Consider the following 7,727-nt stretch of genomic DNA (forward strand, 5'->3'; position numbering starts at 1 on the left):
CGTCCATCCCCACTTGGGAGGAATGGGCTTGGCTGCGGGGGGGCAGGTGGGGGCAGCCCCGGGGTCGGGCTCCACGAGCAGGCGGGGTCTGGAGGGACCCTGCCTTGCGGAGTGGGATGGAAGGCCCGGCTGCAGGACCTCTGCCTCATTCCAGAGACTTCTCTCCCCCTCCTCAGCTGGGGGGTGGGGGTTCCTTCAGCCGGCCTCACAGGGCAGTTCTTCCCCAGTGAAAACCCCAGGGTTTCTAGAGGCATCTGCTCAGGCTGGCCCGGCCACTGCCCCCAGAGGGACGAAGTTCTCCATCCCTCGCTAGCCGGCTGCTGTCTGCACCCACAGGAGCCCCGCACCCCATCCAGGCCGGCCTCGCCCTGGGGGCTCATCTGGAGCAGGTGACAAGGTGCCCAGGGTCCCCTCGCCCGCCCCCGGACAGGCCCCACCAGGACAGGCGTGCCTGCCCCTCACAGACGGTGCCAGCGTGAACGAGGGAACGACTCCCACTGTCAGCCGGGTCTGTCCACCCCGCACGGGCTCCGGCTCCCCCTCCAGTGCCTCACTTCCTCCCTCCCAACCCTGCCTGCTGACCACTTCCCCCCCACTGCCTGTACCCCCTCCGCGAGCCTCACCCCCGGCCAGTCAGATGCCCCACAGCCTCCCCCCGGGCAGCGTCCCTGCTTCCTCCACCTCCTTCCGCAAACACTGACCTTCCCCGTCCCCCTGAACTTCGGCTGGACGGAGCACAGAGCCCCTAAGCAGAATTTCGTCCAAATTTCCGCTTTTCTGTTCCAGATCTAAATACTTCTCCTCTGTCCTTCTTACCCTAGAAGCTCTCTCTGTCCCCGCCTCCCGTCTCCCCGTGCCCTCGCAGCCCCTGGACTCACCTGCTGGGGGGGCGGGGCATCCAGAAGACACCACCCCCCCCACTATCTTCCGTATCATCCGGTCTCCCTGGACCCGGGGCAAGGGGCACAGCGCTCAAACCACAGTTCGTGGACACCTGCCGCCTTGGGGACGGTGGTCCCCCAAGCAAGGGGACGAGCAACAGCCTCAACACACAGCGTCTGCAAAGGGGACCCGTGGGGCCGCCCCCTGCTCTTGGGGTAGCTGGCTCTGGCCCCAGGGCAGAGGAGGTGACCACATGCCCCCGCACAGCACATCTGACTGCCCCCCCCATTACAAACACCGTTTAGCGTAGTGCAACACACAGAACAAAACTGATGCCTTTAGCAGCGATGAGAGCGCAGTCTGGGGACGGGGTGCAGCCACATGACGCTCCCATCTTCCCAAACTCTGTCCCCATTAAACCCTAACGGCCCCCGGCGCCCCCATCTGTTTCTACATGAAGCTGACCCCTCCAAGGACCTCGTGTGAGTGGGACCCACCGCGTCCGTCCCGTCCTGACGGCTGACGTCACCGAGCATGTCCCCCGGGCCCGTCCACGTTGTAGCAGGTGCGAGGAGTCCGAGTAAACCCGCCGGGAGCACGGGCCACGGTCTGCTTACCAACTGATCCAAAAATGGACACTCGAGTTGCTTGTGCCCTTCAGCTGTTGTGAGCAACGCGGCTGTGCACACCGGGGTGCCGACTCTCCCCAGGACCTTGCTTCCAGACCCCGAGGGTGCGGCCTGGAGCGGGTCGCTGGCCGCGTGGTAATTCTGTTCCTGTTTTACTTGCTTAGGAGACAGCACACTGCTTTTGGCGGCAGCTGCACCGTTTCACGGTCCCTCGGCACACGGCAGCCATCCTGATGGCCGTGGCTGGGACCCCAGACGCCCAGCCATGCGCTCACTGGCCGCTCACAGGTCTTCTTCAGAAAAACCCGGATTCAAGTCCTTCGCCTGTTTCCGCGTCAGATGCTTGGTTTTGCTGGTGGGCTTTGCTCCTCTGTGTTCTGGGTATTAATCTCTGGTCAGTATGTGGTTTTCTCCCTCTGCCGACTGTGACCGGGAAGCCTGCCTCGGACCCTGTAGATGCAGCAGCGAGGCCCGTGTGCAGCTACGCTCAGGCAGACAGGGGCTCCCTCGGGACAAGCGGGCTTCCCGGTCACTACCAAGGTGCCAGGGTCCCTGCGGCCCCGCTGTGGAGCCCCCGGCCCCACCAACAAGAGCACCCCGTTTCACACAGCGCTTCACACCAGAACCTTCTTCTCTGACCTCATGAGGAGGCCAGATCTTCATCTCCGTGGATTCTCATCCGTTTTATGTTAAAAGCCCCCCATGTTCGCAAGCCCAGCACAGGCCAGGCTGCTACCGAGCACCGTGTACAGCCTCTTTCAAGGGCCCCCAGGTCGGCTCCTGCTGTGAGCTCGACCTACAGGTAAGGACAGTGCAGCTCACAGGCTCAGGTAGCTTGTCACCAGGCACACAAGTGGACACGCGGGGCCCAGCCTGAGCTGAGCACTCCACTGGAGAGAGACTGAGGCACACGGGCCCCCGGAGGCCCTGCACGCCTGCTGAGGGCCAAGTGCTCTCCCCCCTCCTCATAATCTCCTACTAGCGGAGCACAGACCCTGGGGTGGGCTCGGATCAGAACCTGCTCTGCTGTTTCACTCTCGCTGTGGGCGGCGGGGTAGCAGCCCCTGAAATAGATCCTCACTGGGCGCCTGGGGGCTCAGTCGGTTAAGCGTCCGACTCCTGACTTTCGCTCAGGTCATGATCTCAGTTTCTGAGACTGAGCCCCGCATCCGGCTCTGCACTGACGGCCCAGAGCCCGCTTGGGATTCTCTCTCTCCCTCGGTCTCTGCCCCTCCCCAGTGTGCACACACGCTCTATGTCCTCTCTCAAAATAAATAAACATTTAAAAAAATAATAAATAAGATAGAACCCGCAAATGTCACGAAATCAGAGACCTTGTGGCAATTCTCCTGGATTCTCTGGGTGGACCCAGCGTCACCTCATGTCACAGGAGGCAGGGGGGACACGACACACACAGCAGCCGAGAGGCCGTGTGACCACAAAGGCAGAGGCTGGGGGCACCTGGCCACACGCCGGGGGGATGCCTGGAGCCCCCAGGAGCCGGAAGGGGCAGGGCCACCCTCCCCAGGGGGGAGCCCGGCCCTGCGACACTGGATTCCAACCCAGGGATACTAATGTCAGACTCAGGCCTCCAGAGCGGTGAGGTTCCCCATTTCTGCTGTTTTAAGGCCCCCAGTTCGCTGTCCTTTGTCTTCGCGCCCCTGGACAGAGGCGCTCACTCACTGCCTCACCACAGAATGAGTTTTGGAGGTGCTGAGCCAAGTCGGCGGGAACTGCTAGCAGCTCATGGGGACAGTTTGGCCTCTGACTGCTGTTAACTAAGCTTGAGCTGGAAACACCCTGCGGTGACGGGAGCCGGGGCTGAGCCCCCCAGGCCCCCCCACCCCCGGCCTCAGAGTCCAGCTCCAGGGACACGTCAGGGGCAGACGGGAGCGGCCGCCCTCTGCCAGCCCCAGGAGGACCGGGAGCCCTGCTGACGCTCAGGGACAACAAAGCCCACAGCAGACGCCTCTCAGTTGCTATGGAGACACAGCGCTGCCAGCATCCCGGGTTTGGAGGGGTCTCGCCGTGATGGACGCTGTCCCCTGAGCGCCAGGACAGCCAGGCCCAGACCAGCTGTAGGCGACCTTGGGCCAGTCCCTTCCTGCCTCAGTTTCCCTGCTATGAAATGAGAGTTCACAGCAGAGCTGAGTGGCCCTCAGCTGGTGGGCAGGGCCCCGGGCGGGGGCCGTGCCTGCGTGGCGGCTGCGGGCGCAGGGCCGTGTCCGGGCCAGCCCTCCCTACGCCTCACGGACCTTCTTGCTCAACCACATCGGGTGGCACTCACGGTTGACTTTTTAAAAGTTCAAAATCTTTGAAGAGTGGAGAAGACCGGGGAGTGCAGAGGAAGCAGCCGAGGACAGAGGGTTTGGAGTCTGGGGAATGTCGATGGGAGCACGTAGCTCTGGGACCTTCCTCCTTGGCCATCAGCAAAGCAGGGGCCGTCCCACCCACTGAGCCACGGGGAGGGACACATGAGCACAGGCCCCGTGGGAACGCGAGTGGGACGGATTCGTGTTGTGAGGCTGTGACTCCCAAGGACAGAGGGCGCTGTCGGCCGGAAGTGGAGGCAGGCGGATCCCAGGACCAGTGTCCCAGAAGGACGGGGCCAGCTGGGACTTCAGGGCACAGCTCGGAGCCACCAGGGGCCCGCAGGCCGGGCGCGGAGGCCAGCCGCTGCAGGACTTTGCACACAGGAAGGCTTCCTTCCTCTTTTTGAGTGAAACTCACCAGAGTGCCCATTAAAAGTGAACAGTCCGGCGTATTTAGCGCACTCCCCATGCTGTGCAACCAGCCCTCTCCCTCCATACAAAACGTTCTCCCCCGAAGGGAGACCCCAGCCCCTCCCCGAACCCTCCCCAGCCCTCGTAATGGCCAATCTGCTTTGTGCCTCTGTGGTGGCCTCTTCTGGGTGTTTCCTATGAATGGCATCAGCTACCACGTGGCCCTTTGCGACTGTCTCCCGTCACCCCACACGTTTCCCAAGTTCATCCCTTTATATGGCTGAGTAGTTTTCCATCCCAGGGGCGGACCTTGCTGCATATTTTGTGTGTCCACTCGTGTCCCCGTGGACCCCTGGGCTGTTTCCACCCTTCGGCTGCTGTGAGCAGTGTCCCGGGAACATGTGGGCAGAGGTCGAGTTGGTGGGTCATACACGGTCCTGTCCCACCACTAAGCCGAGTATTTGTCTCTATTGCATGTTTCAGTGAAGCAAACAGGCGGAATGCGGTCCGGAAAGGGGACCGGGGACTGGCGGGCCCACGGCTCAGCCCACGGAACCCGGCGCCCTCCCTCCGGGCCAGCCCCGTGCCCCTCATACCCAGGGGCAAATGCGCCTTGTGTGGTTTCCCATTCGGTCACTAAAAAGCATTAGAAAGAACTCAAGAGTAGACGGGGCGCCTGGGCGGCTCAGTGGGTTCAGCGTCCGACTCCTGGCTTCAGCTCAGTTCATGATCTCAGTGTGTGAGTTCGAGCCCCACATCGGGCTCTGCACTTGGGGTTCTCTCTCTCTGCCCCTCCCCCACTTGCACCATCTCTGTCTTTCTCAAAATAAATAAATAAATTTAAAAAAAAGGAATTTGAGAGTAGAGATTTAACACGATCGGTACTTGTCGCTGCCCCGTGCAGGAGGGTCTCAGGGGAAGCCCCGCGTCCAACACATAAGCTGTGAAGGACGGAGTCCTGAGCATGGCCTGGGGCTGCGGCAGCTCTGGCCCCGCAGGGCGAAGGTCAGCTGGTGGAAAAGGCAATGCCTGCCGTTTTGATGTCACAGACCTTGAGGGTTCCGTGGACCACACTTTGAGAACTGCTAGATTAAACACTCGCCCACACCCACCCATCACCCCCAGGACTTGAGGAAGGGGGTATTTTGCCAAAGAAGCTGGAGGCTGTGTGACGTCAAGGCGCTATGTGCGCACCCTGGGGCCCCTCGCGTCTCCTGTCTGTGGGCAGGAATCCAGGGGACCGCCCACTCCCACACAGGGCCAGGGGGGGGGCACCTCTACTGCCCCCAAGCACACAAGTCCCTCTCTGCATTCTCTGACCCCCTGGCCTCTCCCAAGGCCACCCTCCCAGGTCACCTCTTTGGGGCCCAAGTCCCCTGCACAGGAGGTGGCCTCCACTGGCCCAAGCCCCTGAGTTGGGTCTCCGCCCCCACCCCAGCTCTCTGAAAGTGGATCACAGTGTCCTGGAAGTTCTCCTCTCACCCCGGGGCCCCCGAGAGGCTGAGGCTTGAAAGGCAGCGTGGCCTCCCAGCCACTTGGGCCCCTAACACAGCTCTAAGCCCCCAGTGCCCCCCGCTTCTCCCCAGCCTCTGCGTCCCCAAGCTCTAACTTGGGAACCTACCACTGTGGAGTCAGGAGGGCCAGGAGTGGCACCCCGGCTCGAGTCTCCAGCCAGCACATGCCAGCCCCCCTCCACCCCAGGACAGGCTGAAGTCTGCGCAAGTCCCCAGGGCCCCCTCCGTGGGTGACCGAGCAGCGTCACTGCCCACGTCCGGGACGATTCTTGCGCAGTCATCAAATCCCTCTGCTGAAGCCACACGGAGTCAGAAGCCCGACACGCGCAACCTTGTTCTCCCTGATCAAGCCCCAGGAGCTCCTGGCCTTGGCTGGGTGGGTTCCTCCCTCCCCGGATGCTCCCCCCGGCCCACAGGTGTGGTCTGGGCCAGGGTCCCCACGCTCCTCAGGAGGAGGGGGGTGGGAAAGCCCGAATCACACCCAGTCCTTGCAGGGAGGAGGAGGGAGATGCCGTCCCTGCTCATAAAAGCCCACAGTGGGTGCAGGGTGCCAGGAGCCCTCAGAGAACGCACCACCTCCAACAGACAGCAGCACGCACCAGAGTTCCGACCCCGACCCGACAGCGGCCCGCGCCACCCGCCATGGTTCTGAAGCTGCCTCAGCTCCGTGAAAGACAAAGACAGTGCGTTCCGCCACTGAAGGGGAGGCTGCTGTCACCAGGTGATGGCCTGAGAATGTTCCGGAGCCCAGCGAGGCAGCAGGTGTCCTGCCCACCCCCAGCCTGCCCCTGTGGGGGTTACCTGGCTTCTAGGACAAGGTACAATCCACAGGTGTGCAAAGTAAAGGGGCCAGGAGCACATCAGGGGCAAGTGTTTGCACGCTGTTAATTAGTGTCCTGATTGAAGGTTCTGCTCTGCGTTTTTCTCTGCAATTTCTTTACTTCCTGTGTCCTCAGGCCCCCGAGACCCTCCAGAACCAGGTCCGTCTACGACGCAGGGCAGTGAGGAGACCCTAAGGCCTTGTGCAGTGCGGGGGCCCGCCTCGAGTGCTCCGACCCAGGCCAACTTCGGCTGCTGACCTGGCCCCACCTCGAGAACCGAGCCTACTGCCCCCCGCCCCCCAGCCGCAAGACAAGGGGCCTCCTCAAGCTCTCCGGACCTACACGCCTCCCCGGCTTGGACCCAGCGGTAGGGACCGTTCAGGCCACCAGCGCTAGTACCAAAAATTCCAAAGCACAAGCAAACAGGTCACTACCCTCGGGCATTTCCAGGCTCCCACGAGAGAGGCTACCCGAGTCAGCAACGAGCACAGGGCGGAAAGTAGTGGGGTCTTAGGAGGGGTGGCTGCCCGGGAGGCTTCCTGGAGGAGGTTTCTGGCAGAGACCACAACGAGGTGCATCGTCCTCAGGGGCAAACCTCCCCCTCCCCCTGTGGCTGCTTGGAAAGTTCCCCAAAGCCAAGAACAGTGCCCCCCGGCCACCGGGCACCGCACTCAGGGGTCTTACCTCCGCAAGGGTCCGCACTGCTCCCCGGGGCGTCAGGCGGCTCCAGAGGCCAGCGGCCCCGCCCACTCCCGTGACACCGGAGACGCCTGGCGGCCGGGCGACGCCCCCGGGGCACACGTGCCACCCCGCGGCCACCAGGGCCGCCACGCGGGTCCCGCGCCTCCCACCGCGGCTCGGGGCGCAAGCGGGGCGGCGGCGCCGCGCGGAGAGACCAGAGGCTGCCGGGAAAGCCGCGAGAGGCGCGGCACGCCGCCGGCCGGGTGACGTCGGAGACAGAACCGGAAGCGGACCCCGGACCCCGTCGGGCTCTGGGACCCGAAGGGCGTCGTGGAGGGTGCGGACTGCGTCAGCTCCTGCAGGGCGTGACGCAAGCCCGGGCCCCGGGCCCCGGCCCCCCGGGGCCTCGCGCCGGCCGCCCGGCACCCCGGCGCCCCCGGGCGCCCTGGGGACTAGGCCCGCGTCCGTAGCCCCTGG

General features: G+C 63.6%; 1 long non-coding RNA gene across 1 annotated transcript in view; it reads right to left on the bottom strand.

Moving 5' to 3' along the window:
• Window positions 1-7,430, bottom strand: part of LOC120228390 — a 30,039-nt gene extending 22,609 nt beyond the window's left edge. Inside the window, exon 1 of the long non-coding RNA XR_005527490.1 lies at window positions 7,254-7,430. This is a non-coding gene — a long non-coding RNA (uncharacterized LOC120228390). The remainder of the gene's footprint in view (window positions 1-7,253) is intronic.
• Window positions 7,431-7,727: the final 297 nt, after the last annotated feature.

Source organism: Hyaena hyaena, unplaced genomic scaffold, assembly GCF_003009895.1.
Source record: "Hyaena hyaena isolate Hyena2069 unplaced genomic scaffold, ASM300989v1 scaffold_1, whole genome shotgun sequence".
NCBI lineage: Eukaryota > Metazoa > Chordata > Mammalia > Carnivora > Hyaenidae > Hyaena > Hyaena hyaena.